General features: G+C 44.8%; 1 long non-coding RNA gene across 1 annotated transcript; it reads left to right on the top strand.

The window, feature by feature from the left end:
- The first annotated feature begins 7,647 nt into the window (after positions 1–7,647).
- Positions 7,648–16,547, top strand: LOC119859112. Its single transcript, XR_005294108.2, has 3 exons — positions 7,648–8,189; positions 15,577–15,610; positions 16,461–16,547. It is a non-coding gene; the product is annotated as an uncharacterized LOC119859112 (long non-coding RNA).
- The last annotated feature ends 6,521 nt before the right edge of the window (positions 16,548–23,068 follow it).

The following is a 23,068-nucleotide window of genomic DNA, read 5'->3' on the forward strand; positions in this document are numbered from 1 at the left end:
TGATATGGTAATCAAAACGTTAAAGGTGCAAAGCCACTGTCATGACTCAGCAGAAAAGGTGCTGTAATTTCAATATGCTCTTGATATTTATCATATATTGGGAATGACCAGAGCTGCAAAAAGTGTTTGTTTGAAAACTCTCACACATTCACTTTGCTGGTATTTGCAACTGTTTTCATTCATTCGCTGCAAACATCTTTTTGATTTTTGTTCACAAGAATGGCCGCAGAGAGTCCTGTGAGTCTGTACTCCCACAAAAGAAACATTTGCAGAGCTATCTGGGAGTATTTTTGATTTTCTTTTCCCCCATTTATAAATGTTTCAGCCAACCTCAGATCTTCAAATATCATGAACAAAAGTTGGTCCAATAAAAATATTACCTCACCCACCTTGTCTCTTTAATATTCTGGGAGCACCATCACTCCAACACTGCATCCAAAAAGCATGAGTCAGGTTCCAAAAATCATGAGATTGGCTTAAAGATCTTGATTTTAAAATACGACTACTACTAATTTTGGGGTCCTTTGTGATTTGCCGTATGGTTTTTGCATTTTTAGGGTACACTATGAGCATATTTTTAAGATTTCCTTCACAACCACAAGGACTAAACTCTTGTTTTTTATTTTAAATGAAAGCCGAGATTCTCATGTAATCAGATGACTCCAGGATCTGAAGGAAGGCTTTAGGAAGAACACAAAGTAATGTGAAAGCTGGTAACATTGCCACCAGGTATCAGAAATAATATCATGTGTGACCTAGATGACCAATCACTCTCCATAAATAATGAACAATGATTCTTCAAAGCATCATCAAAGCATGCTGTCTGAAAACAACCCATAAGGCTGAAGTATGTTCATATAAAGTGCTCAAATATTTTGAACTACAAAGGAATTCATAAAAATCAAAATCTGGTTGATTTGGCACTGTAAGTAATGACACCACCCCATTTGCTGATGAAACCTAGTCCCTCAAGTGATACAATTTAGAATATAAAAATCACTTCTCCTAACCCTGGTGAAGAAGACACAGCAACAATAAACAGCAGGTTTCAGAGTAGCAGCCGTGTTAGTCTGTATTCACAAAAGAAAAACAGTACTTGTGGCACCTTAGAGACTAACAAATTTATTAGAGCATAAGCTTTCGTGAGCTACAGCTCACTTCATCGGATGCATCTCACGAAAGCTTATGCTCTAATAAATTTGTTAGTCTCTAAGGTGCCACAAGTACTCCTTTTCTTTTTGCGAATACAGACTAACACGGCTGCTACTCTGAAACCTGTCATTATGCAAGGGTTTATGTAATGACTCATCCATTCCCAGTCTCTATTCAAGCCTAAGTTAATTGTATCCAGTTTGCAAATTAATTCAGACTCCAACGAGAGACTGCTGAATTGGAATTCATTTGCAAACTGGATACAATTAACTTAGGCTTGAATAGAGACTGGGAATGGATGAGTCATTACACAAAGTAAAACTATTTCCCCATGAAGAAAAGGAGTACTTGTGGCTAGAGACTAACAAATTTATTAGAGCATAAGCTTTCGTGAGCTACAGCTCACTTCATCGGATGCATTTGGTGGAAAAAACAGAGGAGAGATTTATATACACACACACAGAGAACATGAAACAATGGGTTTATCATACACACTGTAAGGAGAGTGATCACTTAAGATAAGCCATCACCCACAGCAGGGGGGGGAAAGGAGGAAAACCTTCCATGGTGACAAGCAGGTAGGCTAATTCCAGCAGTTAACAAGAATATCAGAGGAACAGTGGGGGGTGGGGTCGGGTGGGGGGGAGAAATACCATGGGGAAATAGTTTTACTTTGTGTAATGACACATCCACTCCCAGTCTTTATTCAAGCCTAAGTTAATTGTATCCAGTTTGCAAATTAATTCCAATTCAGCAGTCTCTCGTTGGAGTCTGTTTTTGAAGCTTTTTTGTTGAAGGATAGCCACTCTTAGGTCTGTGATCGAGTGACCAGAGAGATTGAAGTGTTCTCCAACTGGTTTTTGAATGTTATAATTCTTGACGTCTGATTTGTGTCCATTCATTCTTTTACGTAGAGACTGTCCAGTTTGGCCAATGTACATGGCAGAGGGGCATTGCTGGCACATGATGGCATATATCACATTGGTAGATGCGCAGGTGAACGAGCCTCTGATAGTGTGGCTGATGTGATTAGGCCCTATGATGGTATCCCCTGAATAGATATGTGGACAGAGTTGGCAACGGCCTTTGTTGCAAGGATAGGTTCCTGGGTTAGTGGTTCTGTTGTGTGGTGTGTGGTTGCTGGTGAGTATTTGCTTCAGATTGGGGGGCTGTCTGTAAGCAAGGACTGGTCTATCTCCCAAGATCTGAGAGAGCGATGGCTCGTCCTTCAGGATAGGTTGTAGATCCTTGATGATGCGTTGGAGAGGTTTTAGTTGGGGGCTGAAGGTGATGGCTAGTGGCGTTCTGTTGTTTTCTTTGTTGGGCCTGTCCTGTAGTAGGTGACTTCTGGGTACTCTTCTGGCTCTGTCAATCTGTTTCTTCACTTCAGCAGGTGGGTATTGTAGTTGTAGGAATGCATGATAGAGATCTTGTAGGTGTTTGTCTCTATCTGAGGGGTTGGAGCAAATGCGGTTATATCGTAGCGCTTGGCTGTAGACAATGGATCGAGTGGTATGATCTGGATGAAAGCTAGAGGCATGTAGGTAGGAATAGCGGTCAGTAAGTTTCCGATATAGGGTGGTGTTTATGTGACCATCGCTTATTAGCACCGTAGTGTCCAGGAAGTGGATCTCTTGTGTGGACTGGTCCAGGCTGAGGTTGATGGTGGGATGGAAATTGTTGAAATCATGGTGGAATTCCTCAAGAGCTTCTTTTCCATGGGTCCAGATGATGAAGATGTCATCAATGTAGCGCAAGTAGAGTAGGGGCATTAGGGGACGAGAGCTGAGGAAGCGTTGTTCTAAGTCAGCCATAAAAATGTTGGCATACTGTGGGGCCATGCGGGTACCCATCGCAGTGCCGCTGATTTGAAGGTATACATTGTCACCAAATGTGAAATAGTTATGGGTCAGGACAAAGTTACAAAGTTCTGCCACCAGGTTAGCCGTGACAGTATCGGGGATACTGTTCCTGATGGCTTGTAGTCCATCTTTGTGTGGAATGTTGGTGTAGAGGGCTTCTACATCCATAGTGGCTAGGATGGTGTTTTTAGGAAGATCATCAATGGACTGTAGTTTCCTCAGGAAATCGGTGGTGTCTCGAAGATAGCTGGGAGTGCTGGTAACGAAGGGCCTGAGGAGGGAGTCTACATAGCCAGACAATCCTGCTGTCAGGGTGCCAATGCCTGAGATGATGGGGCGTCCAGGATTTCCAGGTTTCTGGATCTTGGGTAGCAGATAGAATACCCCAGGTCGGGGCTCACTCCCACCCCACCCCCCACTGTTCCTCTGATATTCTTGTTAACTGCTGGAATTAGCCTACCTTGCTTGTCACTATGAAAGGTTTTCCTCCTTTCCCCCCCCCTGCTGCTGGTGATGGCTTATCTTAAGTGATCACTCTCCTTACAGTGTGTATGATAAACCCATTGTTTCATGTTCTCTGTGTGTGTAGATAAATCTCTCCTCTGTTTTTTCCACCAAATGCATCCGATGAAGTGAGCTGTAGCTCATGAAAGCTTATGCTCTAATAAATTTGTTAGTCTCTAAGGTGCCACAAGTACTGCTTTTCTTTTTGCGAATAAACAGCAGTTTCAGAGAAGAGGTAAAGAAGACTGTCATATCATATCTAGTTGAAACTACAGGGGAATCACTCCAACTAGAATTCAGAGTGTAGGTAACACCCCTGCCTGTTGGATTGATTCTTAGGAAACATTGATTGCAACCAAACTTCAGTGGGGAAAAATAAGTTAAGATTAATGCTTCCAGTGCTGGCCCATCTCTGTTTCCAAAATAAATGGTAGAATCCATAGATGCTTTAGAGTTTGCAATATCTTATTTTACAGGGTTTTGTTCAGCAAAGTCAACTGGGATCAGAAGTTCAGATTTGTGTCCTGTTTTCTCCAGCCTCAAACTTTGGATAGAAGAATCTGGTTTGGGCTCATTTTGATTGTAAAGATATTTTGTGCTTTGTTTTCCCTAGTGTTATACACACATTTTTATATCATTGACAGACCAACTCAAAAGACATTAGAAGTTTAACAGGATTCAGAACCTTCTCCTTCACCTCTCATATTCCCAGTACTTTTCATTCTCCATCACTTCCTCTAAAATGGTTTCAGTTCAGCACCGGAGAGAGAGAAATGTGCATTGTATAAGCCATGATGGCTGATCTCCTATGACATTTATCTTCACCCATGAGGAGAAATGGATACACCACTTGTGACTGGTTTCACCCGGACTGTCAAGCTTTTCAATGTTATGTTTAGCCTCTGGGTGACAATTGCATTTTCGCAGGTGAAGGCAGTGTTGTGCTGCCAATATTTTAAAACAAGGGGCTCCCTAAGATCCCACCTCACCCTTTTTTGCCTGCAGATCAAGGACACCTTTGTCTGCAGAGAAGATGGATGAGGGTCAAGCGAATCTACTCCTTTATTTTCCCACTGAAACCGAAATGCTTTTTCAAAACTTTAACTAAGGAAGGAGGGAAACCCTTAGCTAACTTACTAAGTTGTGTTTTGCTGGAAATCTGTTGAGAGCATAGCATAGTATCCCACTCATAATTTAAAGTGAGGGAAGATCTTCAGGGGATAGGAGAGGAGGGGTAGCTCCTCCCCTAGGAAGTTTCTTTAAGTGTATGTGATTTGGTGCAATCTGACCCATTCCAAAGTTTAAAGACTTGCTTTTCCAGAGAACTTTGAATGTCCCAAAGTATCCAGAGTGGACAGAGGTGAAAGTAACTTAAAGGACTTACTGGTACACCAGAGTCCTGAGCAGGGGGCGTGACCTCAACCCAGCCCTTTAAATCACCCCTGGAGGTACCAGCTACAGAGGCAGTTGGGAGCCCCGGAGTTCGGGCAGCGCTTTAAGGGGCCCGGGGCTCCCCACAGCAGCTGGAGCCCCTGGCCCTTTAAATCACCGCTGGAGCCCTGCCGCCGCTACCCTGGGGCTCCAGCAGCTTGGGCAGCGATTTCAAGGGCCTGGGGCTCCAGCTGCTGTGGGGAGCCCTAGAACTTTAAATTGCCAGCCTGGGGAAGCCAGTCCAGTCTGGCACGCTGTACTGGCTCTTGCCGGTAAGCCGTACCAGACTGTACCGGCTTACTTTCACCTCTGAGAGTGGGTCTACTTTGCTTCTAACAGGTCAGCCAGACCTCCGAAGTCTGCTTTCCCCTTTCACATTCCAACTCCTCTCCTGCTGCTCCCTGCCGGAATGACATTTCTGCTAGGTGATGTGAGCTGGAGCTGACTGCGGTCCCCAGACCATTATCCCCTTCCTATCCTGGCCTAACTACTACACCCCAGTGGAGGGAGACTTCAAGACAAGCAGGGAAATCATTCCAAACAATTTCAGCATGGTGGTGCCAGTGTTTTAGCAAAGGGCTCTTCAGAGCTCTGTACTATGAGCTGAGGGGTGCTAGTTTGGGGAACAGGAAGAGTAAACTAGACCAACAATTTGGAAGAAAAGACATTAGAATCCAGTTTTCTTGACTCCCAGTCCTGTGCTCCATCTACTATATCATACTGCCTTTAATTCCTGTGGAATTTGGTGGGTTTCAAGAGTGCAAATTCCTGCAATTCGTCCTATGAGATGACCTCAGCTTTCCTCTTGAAGACATTACAGACCCAAGGAAATGAAAATGCCTAGCTGAGTCTATAACATGGGATGAGTGCATAGTGTGTGAAACAATGTGTTTAATTTCTGAAAACAATGGAGATTTAAAACAAACCAACCAACCCTACTGTGACTGATTTCTTTCTTGAAGCTTTCACTTGAATAATTCCCTCCTATCTTTCCATCAGTGACTGTACAGTACCGACAACTACCAGAAGTATTGATCGGGTGCTGAGTCACTTCTGCGCTAGTGTAGGCATGTGGAAAGAAAGAAAAAGTCTCCAAAGAAAAATCTAAGTACAAGAAAAAGAGGCATGAAAGGACTACAAGCATCCATGTAGATACAATACAAACAGGCTTTATATAGCGTCCTTCACAGAGAATCCCAACGTGCTTTACACAAATGTAAACACTATTAAAGAGCAAACAAAGCCCCACAGAAAACATGGAGGAATTGTTCCTAAATTGAAAGACCCTTCCTTTTTCTTATTTCTTATTTATATTACAGTAACTCCTCGCTTAACGTGGTAGTTATGTTCCTGAAAAATGCTACTTTAAGCGAAACGATGTTAAGCGAATCCAGTTTCCCCCTAAGAATTAATATAAATGGGAGGGAGTTAGGTTCCAGGGAAATTTTTTTCACAAGACAAAAGACTATATTTTATATATATACACACATGTATACACAGTATAAATTTTAAACAAACAATTTAATAATGTACACAGTAATGACGATTGTGAAGTTTGGTTGAGGTGGTGGAGTCAGAGGGTGGGATATTTCCTGGGGAATGCCTTACTGCTAAATGATGAACTAGCACTTGGCTGAGCCCTTAAGGGTTAACACATTGTTGTTAATGTAGCCTCACACTCTACAAGGCAGCACGAATGGAGGGAGGGGAGGCAGCATGGCAGAGAGAGACAGAGACATACACCCTGTGTGAGAGAGAGAGAGATGTGCATTGGCCCTTTAAGTACACTGACCCAACTGTAAGTACACTGCCTTTTTAAGTAGAATAGCAAATTGACACAGCAGATGCTGCCAGCAAGCTCCCTCCCCTCCTGAGCCCTGTAGTGTCCCTCCCCCACTCCGTGGAGATAAGGTAAAGGAGATGGGGGTACAGGGGGCACCCTGACATTAGCACCCCACCCTTCCCCCCTCACACAGCAAGCAGGAGGCTCCTGGGAACAGCTCCAAGGCAGAGGGCAGGAGCAGCACATGGCAGTGGGGGGCGGGACAGCTGAACTGCAGGCAATTGATAGCTTGCTGGGCGGCTGCCGCACAGGGAACTTAGGGGAGCGGGGAGCTGATAGGGGGCTTCTGGTTCCAAGTCCCCACCAGCTAGCTCCAATGGGCTGCTCTTTCTGCCAGCAGTGGACAAAGCAGGCGGCTGCCAAACAACGTTATAAAGGAGCATTGTGCAACTTTAAACGAGCAAGTTCTCTAATTGATCAGCAACGTTACAACGAAACAATGTTGGGAGAACTTTAAGTGAGGAGTTACTGTACTATAATGCCTGAGAGACCTAGTCATGGACCATGGACCCCATTGTACTGACACAAAAAGACATGTGACAAGAGGTAGATACAGAGAGACAGGAAAAAATGAGAACCTTGGTCAGCCTGACAAGCCATGGTCTGAGAAAACCGTGGCCAAATGCTCCAATTTTTTGTAGGCACTAAGGAAAAGGAGACTTTGAAGGAGGCTAATGAGATTGGGGCAGTGCCCGACCCCCATGCCAGCTCAGGCTACAACAGGCCAGAGTGGCTGCGCAAGGCGGCAGCCAATCAGGGAGGGTCTGTTAGAGAGCCAGTCAGGGCCAGTATTACAGCCAGCCAATTAGGGCTAGGCTATGCCCTATATAAAGGCTGCCCAGGAAGGGAGCAGGCAGTCTCTCTTGGGTCTTCAAGGGAGAAGGTCTGTCTCCTGAGTGAAGGAGAGCCCCAGCCCCAGCCCCAGCCCCAGCCAGAAGGGCCCACAAGGTGCAAGCAGGTCAAAGGGGAAGTGGCTCAAAGGAGGAGAGGTGAACAAGGGGAGCGAAGGAGGGCAGGGAGGCTGCTGCCAGAGGGTCCCTGGGCCAGGACCCAGAGTAGAGGGTGGGCCTGGGTCCCCCCCCTTGTACTACACCTGGCTGTTATGAGTGGCCATAGTGGACTGCCCCTGATAGAAGGGGTTAGACTTTGGGGATGTAGTTGGACACTGTGGCTGGGGTGAAGAGAAGAGACTGCTGTTAACCCCCCTGCTCCCCCCCGGTGTGTGTGGACTTGGGGGCACTGCTGGAGGGCAGTGTCCTGAAGAGGATGCCGCTGAGTGAGGAGCAATGCGGGTCCAGATGCCAGCAGGGCGAGAGACGGATGGGACACCACAGGCAGAGGGTGCTCTGCATGAACAGAGCTAATTCCCAGAGTGAACAGCAGGAGGCGCTGCGGTGGTGAGTCCCAACCCTGTCACAGATAGCTTTGCAGCTGTGTATGGGGAGCTCTTCCCAAGCAGGAGGGGCAGTATGGGGAGAAAACGTGAAAGTGCTTGCTTTAAAATGTAACAAGTGGATACTGGAGGCTGGGATCATTGGCTGATTGGAAGTGGGAGTTGACATCTCAATAGTGCATTTGATGATCAGTTGGGTGGGGATAGTCCATGAAGGGGCTCGAAAGTTAATATAAGCAGCTTGTGCTTGAAGGGACAGAGAAGGGGAAGTTAGGGGAAGTATGCAAAGAGATGGGTTTTGTGGCCGTGAATCATTCCATTTAGGAACAATTCTGCTTCTGCCATGTATTTTCTGTATTTCTTTTCCTTGCTGCTTCTACATTTAAATTAAAACAGGACTATACTTTTCTAAGAATTTGCCTTTTTCTTGTTGCCCACTGCTGTGTTCCCTCGTCCTTTGTTAGTTAGGAACATGGCTGAATCCTCCAATACTTGTGCACATTCAACCCCAATTGACGTCAGTGAGAGTTTGGGGCATGCAAGGAATGCAGGATCACGTTCTCTTAATCTTCTCTTTGTAACAGCAGAGTAAAGTCTGCACCAAGCAGAGGGTTATGGATTCAGGTGGGGAATAAGCATTCAGAGCAGGTGAACACTTAAACTGAAAGCTCATTTGCATATCAATATCCCTAAGTAAACAGGAAAGAGCAATACACAAATGACTGCAAATATTAGAGGGAGCATTGTTTCAAAACTGAATGTTTTAGCACAGATTTTTCCATAAGGTGGCAATGGGGCACTAAAAGCAGGACTGGACTGAAACAGAGGTGCTTTCTGGCTTTCCTAACTACTTGCTTCCCCTTCCTGGGGCTCAACAAAGGTGCCTATAATGGCCAGATTCATAGAACTTGACACAAGGAGGTGTAATTGGCATCTTCCTTTGCCCGCTGAATGCCTGTGTCCTGGGCACAATTCACCTGTGTGTGAATAGGTAGCGTCCTGTGTAGGGGAGACACTTTAAGTTATGGCCAGTCTCCATAGGGATCCTGTCAGCAGAGATTCTGGAGATGTATTGAATCAGTGAGTCATTCCCTTGATATACTGGCAATGACTCCTCTCTGACCAGTGCCACCGCTTTTTTGCTTCACAACCTTCTCATGCATCCTTGTCAATGTTCACATTTCATTCTTCTCTGTGTGCTGTAGGCACTGCTACCCTGAACTGTTCCAAGTATCATTGGCCGACACTCAGCTGAAGGGGTGTGCTATTGCTGCTGTTCCTTCTACAGCCACCAGGCCTATTTACTGCCTTTGGATGATGTTGCCCCTAGTCAAAGGGCCTGATTCTCACTTGCTCCATTTCTGTGCTTGGGACAAGAGTGCACAAGTACCAAATACGGAGAGGTATAAGTATAGTACTCCTATCTTGTACCATATGCAGAAAACACCACATGTCAGCAACATCTGAAATCCTTGGGGCAGGTTAGGAGCGGGATCCACTAGGCAGAAGAACTGGAGACTTTGTGGACTAAACGGTCAACAGTTCCTACTGATTTTGGGCATTGAACATGAGACACCTTAAAGGGGCCTAGTTTTCAGAAAGTGCACAGCACCTACCCTCCAACAATCAGAGCCCTGTAGGATGTCTCAAGGGGGATGCCCACAATCCAAGGGACCGCAAATCACTGGTCACTTTTGACAATTTTGGCCTGTGGGTAAAGTTTTCAAAAGTGCCTGAGGCCTGGTCTACGCTAAAATATGTTGGCATAGGTATGATGCCCAGCGGTGTGAAAAATCTGCACAGCAGGGTTATGCCAGCAGAACTGCTATGCTGCTGTAGACATTGCCTAAGAGACTCGGGAACCAATGTCTGACTTTCACTGAGACTTATGCTCCTCAGTGTCATACACGTGCTTTTGATAATTTTACCCTGTATTTTTACCTTCTCATATTTCTCCTCCTCACACTTGGGTATTGTATTCTCTCCTCCCTGCCACTATCCTGGGTCCATCTTCTGTGAGGACATGCAGGTAGCCAAAAGCTCATTTGAGCAATGAATGTTTGACCCAGAAATATGGGGTGAACCACCTCACTTCAGAGCTTGGTTCTCCATTGCCTTGTACCTTGTGGAGTCATTTACACCTGGGCAGAGTGAGTGCAAAGTAGGTATAAAACAATATTGAACCAGCAGTGTTGGTCAAAACTGTCTAAAGTGAGCAAGTTGATGCGGAAGGGAGAAGTGGAAGCATTTTCCTAACTGAAGGGCTACAGCCCAATAGTGTGTTTATATTAAAAAAAAAAAAAAAGCAAAAGCTATATTTAGTTGAGTGCTAGGGGGCAATGTAGCTGGGAAATGAGAACACGATTAGTGAACCATTTAATATTGCAGCTTCCTAACTCCGTGTGTTTATCTCAGATGCGTGCAGTTTTTGTCCTCTTAGTGAGAACTTAATAGTAGGTTTCACATTTTATTACATGATGCATCTGTTGACACTTTCATTCAAGTCTTCCATACAAATTATTTCCTTAAAATTGAAGGGATGCATCTTTTGAGGCCTTTATTCCTGAATGTTGCCTTTATTTTATGTATTTATTGTGGGTACATTTTAGTTCTAATGAAGGAAAGGGAATAATAAAATGGGCTAGAGCCAGACATCATATGGGTAGACTTGGCACACCAAGCTGAGCCAATGCACCTTTAATTCTGCCCTGTTATTGCACACTGCAATTCTAGTGCTGGATCCCACACACCTCACAGTTGATGTCCTTCAGTCTGGATTTACTGAGTTACTTATTTACTCTGTTATGTCATGTCTGGGTCTTTCTGCAGTACAGCCTTTCTGCAAAAAACCCTGAGTGGTAGTTTTGCAAGGGGAACCAAAATGTATTGGGGCTACAGGCTTCATTCAACTCCCAATTAAGTTAATGGGAGTCTTTCTATTGGCTTCAGGGGAGATTGGATCAGGCCCTAACCCGAGACCAACATACTAATTTCACCTAGACCTAAACCAGGATTTGGATTCGGACTTCCACGGCAGATCTCTCCATAGGTGCATTACTGAGAGCTATACACTGCTAACAAACTTTTCTGAAACTGGGCAACATAAATGTTTATTAATGGACTAATCACTGGAGATGAGAAACTGACCACCTCTCAGCCCTTCCCTCTCCTTGCAGTCTACATGGTGTCCCTCTCTGTCTTGACCTTTGTGGGTTTTTGGAAATCATGCTGATCAGAGGATAGGCTGCTGCTGACCAGAGATATGTGTTTAATAGCTGCAACCCCTCCCTTGTGAAAGTCACTCTGTCCTCTCCCCTCAGATGCTTCCTTTACCTGAACCCACTCAGATCCTTGGTGGGGTGTCTGCCTAGGAGCATAGCCAGCTTTTTGGAAGAGATTTTCCACCTTTTGTAACAGGAATATTAATCCAAAAACCCTTAATCCTCCCCCTTCCCCTCCCCCCCCAAACAAAGCCTCTGAGCCCCTGTAGTGCTCCCTGATGGCAGTAAGCAGCAATAGACGGAACTGCATTGCATTATAAATACCCATATGGATTGTGCTATGAACCAGGAAGTCAGTGTGACTTCCCAGTCTTGGAGGAAACTTGTGTGTCCATGCACTGTCTCCAAGGCTGTGGCATGTGCCTGTCCATTCAGCCTATCAATTAGGATGTTCTTTTGCCACTAAGCATCTGTTATGAGTGCAGATGCTGAGGTAGCTAGTCAGCTCTTTTTAGTAGAGCACATGTCATGATGAACAGGATCCTGAGAAAATACTGGGGTGCCAGAGAAATCTCCCACATTTGTTTTCTGTATTCTCTTTAATACCCTTTTGAAATCAACAAGATTTTTATATCTGCAGCAAGACAAAACCTCTTTGCTGTAGAAGAATCTAATTTTCCCTTAACCTTTCACATTGCAGCACTTTCACCTCCAGGGATGTGGGTTCAGATCCTGACTTTGGTCCAAGGTGAAAAGAGTTTGATGGCATTAACTTCTGTGCATCTTTAATCCTGTCCTGCTGCACTCCCTGATCTCCTAGTTCTGGGCCTTATACAGCTCAGTCAGTGTACCTCTGTCCTGACCTGTAGCAGCCTCTTCAGTTACTGTTCTAATGTCCAGCAGATGTTTATCCATATCACAAAAGATATGAGTTCAGAACAAGCTGCACTTACAATCAGCTCAGATGGCAGGGCCACCAGCAGGATATTCCCCCATGAGGGGTCATAAACTGTGGAATTCACTCCCCTTGGTCCATCAGAGCCTAGATTTGTTAACCTTTCAGCCATTTGGGGAAGAGAAGAGATAAGGAATATAAAGTGTGCATGAGACCTGGGTACGCTGCAGAATGTTTTATGATGGAAAAATGTCATCTTGACTAAATGGAAACATTCACCACTACCCCCCCCCCCCTTTTTTGTTGTTTGTTTTGTCATTAGGTTGCAAGACAGTTAGGCTTCATAGGTTAAATCCAGCCCCATTCAGAGACTGATGGGCAGCCAGTGCACACAGAGCTATGTGCTCTAGTTGGCACTGTTTTTCGCAGTCTCAGCAGAAAGACTATGGCTACAGACTTGACTACCCTCTTAGATCTAGTCTCTCTAATTTTAGGGGTGAGGCCTATTGGAGCAGAGGATAGTAGCTTTCTTGCTACATCTCTTGCTGTACTTTGACTGCGCTTGAAACTGAAGCCCTCAGTTTATCCACAACATCTGGCATCTCTCATCAGCTCTGAAATGGGGCTAACATACAAAAAAGGAGAGCGTAGGATCTTTTCCTTTCAAAATTTGTTTGTATGCGTTTAGTGCTCATGAGAATGTCTAGGTCCCTCTGCTTTGTATTTGACGAAGCCCTGGCTGGGATGATTTATTTGAGGTTGGACCTGCTTTGAGCAGGGAGTTGGACTAGATGACGTCCTTAGGGTTGGAAGACACCTCATCTTCTATGATTCTATGAAATCATGTGTCAAAACTACAGAAGGCTTTTTTAGCAGTTCAGCATAACAGAATAATCTAGAAAAATAACACCCCTCCTCCCCCACCCCCAGTACAGCATGAAAATGACTAAAAAGAAGTGGTCATTAAGATCACATCAGTGGTCATTAGGCATAAAGACTGACACTAAAAATATACTTTCTATTTTTATAGAAAAGGCTATATTGTCTCAAAGGATATTTTTGTTATATATGTCATCTCTGGGCATAACTGCACATTCTCTCTCTCTCTCTCCCTCCTCACCCAGCTCCTGTAAATCCTCCCTTCTCATCCTTTTGTTTCCTTCTAAATAATAATTTATCCCAACATACTGCTTTCCATTCAAAGACCTCAAAGTGCTTCACCAAAGTGGTTAAGCATCATTATCCCCATGTTACAGGGATGGAAACCCAGCACAGAGAAGGTGAACAATTTGTCCAGGGTTAAAAAGCAATTCCATAGCAGAGCTCAGAATAAAACTCAGGTCTCCTGAATCCCCCGCCTTATCGCTGGACCATGCTGCTTCTTCAGCTCTCAGCTACAAACCTTTTCCAGGCTCACCGCTTGGCTGCTAAGCCTATTCTCCTTTCTTGCTCCAGATCTCTCCTCAGAATTCTTCCTACTCTGATCTCTCCACCTGCCATTGTCTCCACTCTCCAAATCCTTCCACGACCAAACTGCTCTGAAGATGTTCATGTTTGTAAGCTCTCTGGGGCCTTATATTCTTACTGTTTGCATGGCAAAGTGCTATGCATATGTTATCAATAATTACCATGACTAAAAGATCCCTAAGGTGTAGTGAAAGCCAGCAACGTAATGAATTAAACACTCACTGTCAAGCTTGAGTCATACCAGTCACTTTTATTTAGCATTTTAACAGGCCAGTACATGCTAGACAGACAATATTTTTAATTGTCTGTCACTATTTATTCTCAGCACTCCCAAACCATTCATACAGTCTCACAGGCAGCAGGGGCCTTGTCCACATGGCGAGAATGGCTCATGCAGGGATGATGCTAAGGACTAAGGTGTGCTGGATCACTTTGTCCAGCAAGGAGCTGAGGTTTGCTGAAGAGACAGGAGCAGTAATGAGGAAGCCTTTTGCCCAGCAGTGGGCTGAAAATGGCTGATATGGCTGGCTAGACAAGTGTAGTCCTGATGTGTCATTTGCTCTGTAGAGGTGGATGATATGGATCAATAGACAGAGGCAGTGCTGAGGGGGACTTTGCCCCCAGCAGTACAGTGAAACAGCTGATGTGGATGGGGAGATAGTGACTACATATTGTTTAAACAACTTGCATCTTAAATGGAACAATTTGATGTAATTATATGTTTGTCCACAAGGCTATCTTCGCTGCAGCTCTTCAGCAAACAGGTAAGTAGTAAGCGAGCATTAGCATGGATCTCTGCTCTGCTGAAGGAGAAGTCACTCCAGCTGGCTTTGTTGCCTTTTCACTGTTATGTTTCCTTTTGAAAGTCCTTTGTTTTCTGTTCCTGGAATGGAATGAAAAGCCCAGAGCAAGCACAGGGAAATGAGAAATATGTACCACCCCTGTTTCCTGGGGTTTTGTTTTGTGGCATGAGGATGAATGGGTCCTGGTGCCTGCTTGGCTCTATCATGCAGAATGAATAAAGTAATATAATATCTTCTGAAACGGGTGATGTTGCTGGATTGTGAATGTGGGAGGGGAAATTAACAGCAAAGATGGAGCTGTTTAATGGACTCATTAGAGGGCATTAGCTCATGATGACAGGACATGGCTGGCATTCTAAAAAAAACACGCAAATGTCACCTGCACTGTGTAGTATGGGTATGTATGTGTATCGCCATCTGTCATTGTCTCTGTCCAGCTGTATGACCAGTCTCCAAGAGAACTCCTAGTTCTCCAAGGGAATCTGAATTTTGTGGTCTTTACAATTTGTCCTTATGCTGGGGGGACTGGATGGCTAGGGAGTGGGGAAAGAAATACAGGTCTTTCCAATCTAATTCCAATCCAAGCCAGCCCCAGTTGGGGCTGGCTGGTTCAGGAGACTGGGATATCTGACATGGGACACGGGGCCTTTCACTTCTAGGACACTGGTTCTAATGTGTAGGTGGATTGACTGACTCGATTTGGCACTTCTAGAAGTAAAGTTGTGGGACAATAGGTTCATGGGTATTTTTGTGGAGTCCCTCAAATACCAGTGGTTAAATGCTCTCTCCACTATAATGTCATGCAGTGGTATATATGCTGTGTGAGTATCTGCACTCAGGCAGTAAGGGCTCCTGGCATTAACAATAAGCGAGCAGTAGCAGCAAGATGGTAAGAGAGTAGGGATAGAATAGGGGATTTTCAGCACGAAAGAACAGGTTGAGCTAAAAGAGCCCTTAACTCAAGCAGTGGAGGTCATAGATTCTCTCTCTTCTTCTATCCCACAGTGAGGATTGCTGCACACACCAGAATGCTGACCTGGTAAGTAATGGAGGCAGAGACTGACAGGGTGAAATCCAACAAGGTTTAGCTAGCTAGCAGTCATACAGTTCCAGAAGCAGTGCCAGGAGCAGCTCCCTGGCCCCAACCATGACACACCCCCACACACTTACACTTCCTGGTTCCTGTTAGTTTTTCTAAGCTCAGACTACAACTCCCAGCATGGAATACTGGAACTAGCAACCCACGCTATGCCCCTCCTCACAAACATCATCCTGGGAGGCACACACAAGTGAATTTATGCACATATGCTCACACCCATTCACAAACACATATGGATGGATGCATTCACTCAAGGACCAATGGACACACACATGGATGTTATCTTTTTAAAGATGCCTTCAAACTGAATAATAGTGAGCATTATTCCAACAGCTGCTATTGTTCATACCAGTGAAACCAGCTTTAACTTTAGTGTGTTTCACAAATCATTGATTTAAGGCATCAAATACTTAGCTTCAAAGCTGTTCAGGAAATTAGTCTCTTTCAGTGGAAAGTATCCCATGTAGTGGAGACTTGTTACAAAGTGGTGGCCTAGATGGTGATTTGAATTCCTGTGAATCCCTGGAGCCTGTGAGGAGCTTCCCCTGCCAGGACTAAGTTTATTGTCTCTCTAAATAAATGCTGACAAGGAGAATATGGCCTTCTCCTCTCTGTGTGCATAGAGCTGAGCGTGTGCATGCCTTTGTGTTTGCACATGACTGTGTATGTATTTGCCTTTATCCTTTAATCCCCTTGTCTCTGTGCATGCCGACACATCGTTACTGAAAATGGGCTCACACAAACTCCATGACTTTACCTCTGGACTGGTGTGAACTTTCCCTACATCTAGACAGAGGCTCCACTGCCATTGACTAATTAGTCAATCTACTCCATCTTCCCAGAGACCCGACTTGAAGGCTGAGAGGTGGGGTTGAAGGTAAGGTTTGCCTTGCACACAGCAGCTGACTACCAGTATTGCCTCTGACACACTGCAGACATTTCAGCAGTGCTGAGAAATGTCAGTGACTCTGGGAATGTCACCCTAATCACACTCTGCTTTCCCAGCTAATTTATCTTACACTGTTTCTGACACCTAGGATTCATCATCAGATACCAGTGGTGGGGAGGAAAGGGGGTGGGGGGGGGCAGAACAGAAGGGGATAATGGAGCCACTAGGAACTAGGGTCTGCATTTTTCCCTGCTCTGAATATGCCTTGCTCAATCCAGTTAAGGAATATAAACTTTTCAAATCAGCGAGACAGATAGGGGAAAATGATACTAAAGACTTCAGAGTGGGAGATGGGGACAAACATCTGCCTGGGTTGGGCTGGAAGGAGTCATGACAATCTCTGATGAAAGCTACAGCCAGTCATGGTTGGCTGTTTTATTTCTGACGAAGTGATGGCTCTGTGCTTTCTCCAGTGAGCGCTGGTCTGGGGAGGACCTGAGTCATCTTTCACATGTGTGTTAAAGCCAAGGAATGCCAGTGTGCTCAATGGAGTGACTCAGGTGCAGCATGAGTGAGATTAGAATCAGGCCTGGTAACTTTATCTTGATTAGAGTCAGAGAAAATGCTGTCATGGGATTATGCAGAGGACAAAGACAGATGAGCAAGAGCAAATTGGTGAGACAGACGGGGACAATGCATGGGAATAGGATGTAGGATGTGTGTGGGGGGGTACATTTTAATCTTCCTTCTTGCTCTGTGTAAGGGGCAGCAGCAGATTGGCATGTCCCCCCTGGGAGCAGTGTAAGGACAGAATAATGCCTCAGAGGAATGAATCCCTGCTCCCCCTTATTCCAGAACAATAATTTGGTCTTTGTCAGTAACAATTTCCCACCTTCGGTGCCAGCTCATCAGCACAGGCTGATGTGTTGGAAGGTGAAGTCAAAGCCCCATCCATGGGCACAGTCCAAGCCCAGACAAACATCCCAGTGGTGCTGGTTGAGAAGGGGCATAATTCAGTTCATCCCCACAGCATCTTCCATTTCTAGAACTTCTATGAAGCTCTAGCCACACTAAAGCTGTTCTCCCAGCAGAAAACCCAGAGGCCCAGCAGTACGAGTGTCACTACCTGCCCGCTCTCTAGGGCGAATTTCTCCTGGGATGCAGTGGGACAGGCTGGCTTAGGGAGATGTATTCTACACTTCCATGTGCTGGCTTTGGGGATTGTTCCTGGTTTCTTCCACATCCCTTAAGTCTTTAGGCACTCTGGTGTTTCAGAGAGGGGAGAAGATGCTGCTGTGACAGCTGCACAAGTCTGTGCTGGACTTTTATTTTGTTGCAGTTGAGAGGGGTGGTAGAAAATAAGGAGGCGGCTCTGAAGAGGGAGAAAGGCCATCCTGTGGTTTCTAACTCCTTGTCTGAGACACACACACATACCCTTATGGGCAGCAGACAGGGACCTTACACAGCAGGCTGCTTTGCTGATTGATGTCCTGTTCAGAGGTTTGTTTGTTTCTTTTATCCCTTTTTCTCCCCACTGGGTCTTTTCAGTTGGTAATTACAGTTGAAGGGGACAATCTCTTTTTATATTCAGGTTTGATGTTCTGCCAGTGGCCTCTGGATAGCAGGCTGCAAAAAAGCTGTGGCAGAGACGGCGTGAAGACCTGCCTGTCTGTGTTCACACGTGTCTATGTATCTGCACCTTTGTGTAGCAGATATGTATGTGTATATCTGCATGCATGCCAGAGTGGGGTTTCGTGTGTTTGTAGGAATGCTTTATGTGCATTTAATGTGCAAGCATTTCTTGTGGGTGCATTATGGTTTGAGAGCACAGATTGTAATAGCATTGGGTGTAAGTACAGCTTTTACTACTTTTCTTCCTACAGATAAGTAGAATGAGTAACATTTTCAGACTTTAAGATTTTGGCCTCAGTGCCTTCTCAGTTAAATAATGTTGCAGTCTAGTCTGTCAGCTGCCTATGCAAAGACACAAAGGCAGAATGATGTCAAGCACTGCATAGACAGACCAGGCATGGACTCTCAGCTGATAAACAATATTACCCAGCCCTTGATAAGTCTTCACCTGCAGTTACAAACACAAGCTTTTCAGGAAAATACTCCTTCCTTTCCCTCATTTGCTTCCTTCCTTTCATTTTGTGTTAGTTGCTTTCTGTTTCTCTCCTTGTCCTTTCCTCATACATACCTCAGGAGTCAATGTAATGACATCTACTGCATTTTCTGGCACTGAGAGATACAGACTCAAGGTCAGGCCCTTTTTGGCTTCTCGCACATCAGGTGTGCTGCATCATTGACAAGCAGAGACCTGTCTTCACCTGAGAACATCTCACTGGGATACTCCTTCACAATGCCTCTGGATCAGAATCCCATTTTCATGGAGTCTAGACAAAATAACACAAATTAATACTACTACTAATAATAATAAATATGAAGCACTTGTATGGTGCTCTTCATTTCCAAATTACTTTTCACTTTCCCTGATCAAGGGCTGGATAATTAAAACTTTGGCCACTTTTGAACTTGAAGAATGAATTTGATCTCATCCATGGGACATTGAGAGCCAAAGGTTTTTCAGCAGAAAAATTTAGTGTCTCCATCCATTTTTCCGTTTTTCCCCTTTCTCTCTCAACACGCAACTCCCCCATCTCTATCTTTGCCATCCCAACACTAAAGCAGGGAAAAGAATAGAGTCGATTTCCTTCACCTCCCTCCTGTAAGGATTTTGATTATAAGCAGCCGATCACTGTTCAAATTCAGGGCTAAATTATGGTCACCTTGTGGTGACCTGCTTAAAAACTGGATTTGACAGATGGAAAAAGTGGGATCCTGACCCAGTAGTGCTTGGGATCTCCATGGCCTGTGTAGACAGAGGATCATGAGGTGTTGGAGTCCCTGCCCAGCTATAATCCAAATTTCAACTTCCTTTGTGCCAGGGTCAAAAATAAATTTTTCACAAGACCAAAGAACCCCAAAGCACAGTAATGTCAAGTTTTAGGAGAGTTAGAAGTGGAAATGGATCCAGAGCAATCACACTTATGGAACAAAGTAGGAGTGGCCAAACACACAGAAATGGAGCAAGAGCAGACTGAATTCAGGGAAACCAATAAGAAGCAGCTGGGCTCCTGGGAGTGAGACAGGAGAAGAACACACTGAAGAACTAAGAGATTCTCGGCTCTATAGAAGGTGGTTACATCAGGACCCACACGCTTGCATCCCATCACACATTGCTAGAAGAGGCTGTTCATTGGGGTCCTGGGTGGCTGTGACCAAAGATAAAGCAGAATTATGCTCAATAAGAAATGAGCAAAAGATAGGAAAAGATAAAATTAAGGTAGGTCTTGCTTGTTTGCAAGAAATTCAAAGTGTCTCCCTCCCACCTGGGCAGTTTTAATGTTTTCTTCTCTTCCAGGTCAACATGAAAACCAACACCAAAAAAAGCAAGGTTAGCCGTAGGCACTGCTGAGAGGAAAATGCAAAGGGGAGCTTCATGACCAGCTCCTCTGTCAGATTGAGGCAGATGTCATCTCTTACCCCACTCTCTCAGGCAATTAATTTTATTATTCAGGTTTTTAATCTCACGTTGCACCCCCCCCCCCCCCCCCGGGGCTGGAATTAAACAATAGTTCTGGTGTACCTGGGATCAAACATCCCAGCAATGCAGTCTATTGCTGTGTGATGCCTCCTCAAGCCACACCAGAGAGGAGCCACAACTCACATAAGAGAGTGGTGTGAAGGAGGAGTTTGGAGAAGAACTCTCTCCCCTGGGAAGGTACTTCTGCTGGTTTATTTTGAAACACTTGTCTTTGGTTTCTTCCTTAAGCAAAATAGAGTGAGTTGTTAAAGATGAGCTCAATGAGGCTGTGTTGGATGCAGCCTCCTGCATTCACAGACTCCGTCTGCCCTCTAAACCACACAGACACTCACTGAGAGACCCTTACAGCAAAGTGAATGAGTGTTTCCCTCACTGCCATGCCAGTGTCTGTGGTATCAGTCCCCAAACAGAGTATCGTTGACAGGAAGCCAGGACCACCCTGCAGCACTCCCCAGAGGAATCATTGCACTCACCTTCCCTTCTGGGTGAGTAGGGCTCTGTGCACCAACCTAGAGTACACTGTTTTCAACTGACTGCAACAGAGAGAGACCATTTTTATGCTGGTGTAACTTAACAGCAAATCAGACCCTTTCTATGCTCTCCTGTGAGTATCGCTTCATCCTTTTCTTCTCTGCACATTAGCTTGTGGTGGCCTGGGGATAACTGGCCTTTCAGGAAGCAGGGAGAGCAAAAAGGATTTTTGAAAAAAGTTTTTCATTCACTTGTTTGCATCAGGATCAACTTTAACTGTTCTACTACCTGCCCTGTTTGGGGATCAGGAGAAGAAAGACTGGATTTGTATGTTCCCATGTGAATGGATTCTGAGATGAGACACAACTGAACTCTTGTGTGCCTCACACCTGAACTAACCTGACATCTTTGTCTTTGTAAATTCTTTAATTGCTTAATATGTCCAACAGGAATGGAAACACAATGAGCAATAACTATGTAAGCTGGTGTGGCTACAGAGCTGAAAGCTTGACAGCTAGAGGTTTGGGATACGACACAGCTGTGAAAGGGGCATATTGCATTTTCAGCAAAGTTTTTCCACTGAAATAAGCTGTTTCACTGGAGTTGAAATCTTTCAGGGAGATGTATCGATTTTTGACTGCATTTTCAATGGGAAGGTTTCTGAGCTCCAATGACAAGAAGAGAGAGGAATCAAAAACCCAACCTTTAGGATCCCAAAATTGACATTTTGGCACAATTCCATGTTATGAAAACATTTGCAAGGTTTTGGTTTTGTTCCAATGCAGACAGAAAATAGTGAACTCTCAAAGTTGTCATGAAATGGAATTGTTCTCCAGCCAAAGCCACTGACCTATCAGAGTGAGGGAGGCCAACATCTTGCTCTGCTATAATCTCCCTCCAAGGAGAATTTCCACCTTGAGAGACCCTTGAGCAAATCATACCTGAAAGCTCCCATGACCAATACATACCACACCTCTGTGTGTAACCTCCATCCACCTAGCCAGGAGGACTGCAATATTTTAATTATTAAAAATTGCATTCGTTCTCATTAGAATGAGCTCTCAACAAATAGATTTCAGGGTGCAGAAAACTTGTCACATCTTAGGAAACAATCAATATTCTCTGAAGCACTCTAAGCAGCCTCTTTTTCCATAGCAGATGGTATGCATTCATAGGAGTGTTTTATTGCCCTTATTTCCTGGGCTGACGAGTGTGTTTTGCCTTCTGTGTATCGTTTGTGTGCTTCTGCATGTGGTATTAGGCTATTAGCATATGTTCAAGTGTATCTCTGTTTCTGTGTTTCACTGCTGGCTACATGGGTGATTTGCCAGTTTTTAGGTGCGTTTGCTGCTTTCGTTTTGCTTGCTTGCAGGTTGTGCCAAGATGATTAATTCTGAAGAAATCGGGACAGTGCAGATTCTTCTGGGGTACTTTTTCCTGACATCTCAGATATTGACTACCTGGTGCACTGTGAACAGATGCCTTTTACAACCTGCTCTAAAAATACTGTCAACAATACATTTAAATAAATTCCCAACTCACCCCCTTCCTGTCTCTAAAGAAAGCAACAATGTGATTATCACAATTACAGGACTAGCTGTCCTTCTGTCCCCTATTTGATTTCTCAGTGCCTTCATTTTAAGGCCTCTTGTCCATGCTTGTTGCAGGATGGAATCTTGCATTTCTTCCACGCTTAGGGTGGGATCGAGGTATGTGTATCAATTGCTTATTACTCACTGGTCTGACTGGTTTCAGGTACCTGCATTTCTTTCCTTTGGGAACTTGTGACCAGCGATTTTGATCAACCAACCTCATTCAACAAAGGATTTGTATTTAGTTGTTGGATCAAAGGATTTAAAACAAACAGGCTACATGCATATTTAGTCCCCTCTACTCTTACGCTTCACTATAAGTTAAGTTAGACAAGTTAGTGAAAGGAACAGAACCAGTTTATGTTCCCCTAGTAAGCCTACACCCTCCTGTGTCTATATGGGTATGTCTATACTGCCTGGCCAGCCCAGCTCAGCTGAGTCAGGTTCTTGGGGCTCAGGCTTCAGGGCTATAAAACTGCAGTGTAGATGTTTGGGATCAGGGTGGGTTTCAGGGCCTAGACTCCAGCCCAAGCCCAAATCCTATAGCCTTGAAACCTGAGCTAAGCCCCAGGAGGCCAAGTCAGCTGACCTGCGCTCCGAGTCTCAGTGCCCCGGACTTTTTATTGCAGCATTAAGTGTGACCCAGTTGGTTCTCCTGAGTGTGACCCATCCTGTTCAAACTGTTTTTGCTGGCTCCCCAAACCGGGGGGAGCAGGCAAGAGCTATTAAGGGACCATTCTTGAGTGAGTAGCCTTAAGTGTAAGGTGGATGAGGTCTTCTCTCAGGGTTGCCTACCCTCTTTCCCTAGCTGGTAGGTTCTGCTACCCAGTCAGACCCCT

The sequence above is a fragment of the Dermochelys coriacea genome, chromosome 7 (assembly GCF_009764565.3).
Source record: "Dermochelys coriacea isolate rDerCor1 chromosome 7, rDerCor1.pri.v4, whole genome shotgun sequence".
Classification (NCBI taxonomy): domain Eukaryota; kingdom Metazoa; phylum Chordata; order Testudines; family Dermochelyidae; genus Dermochelys; species Dermochelys coriacea.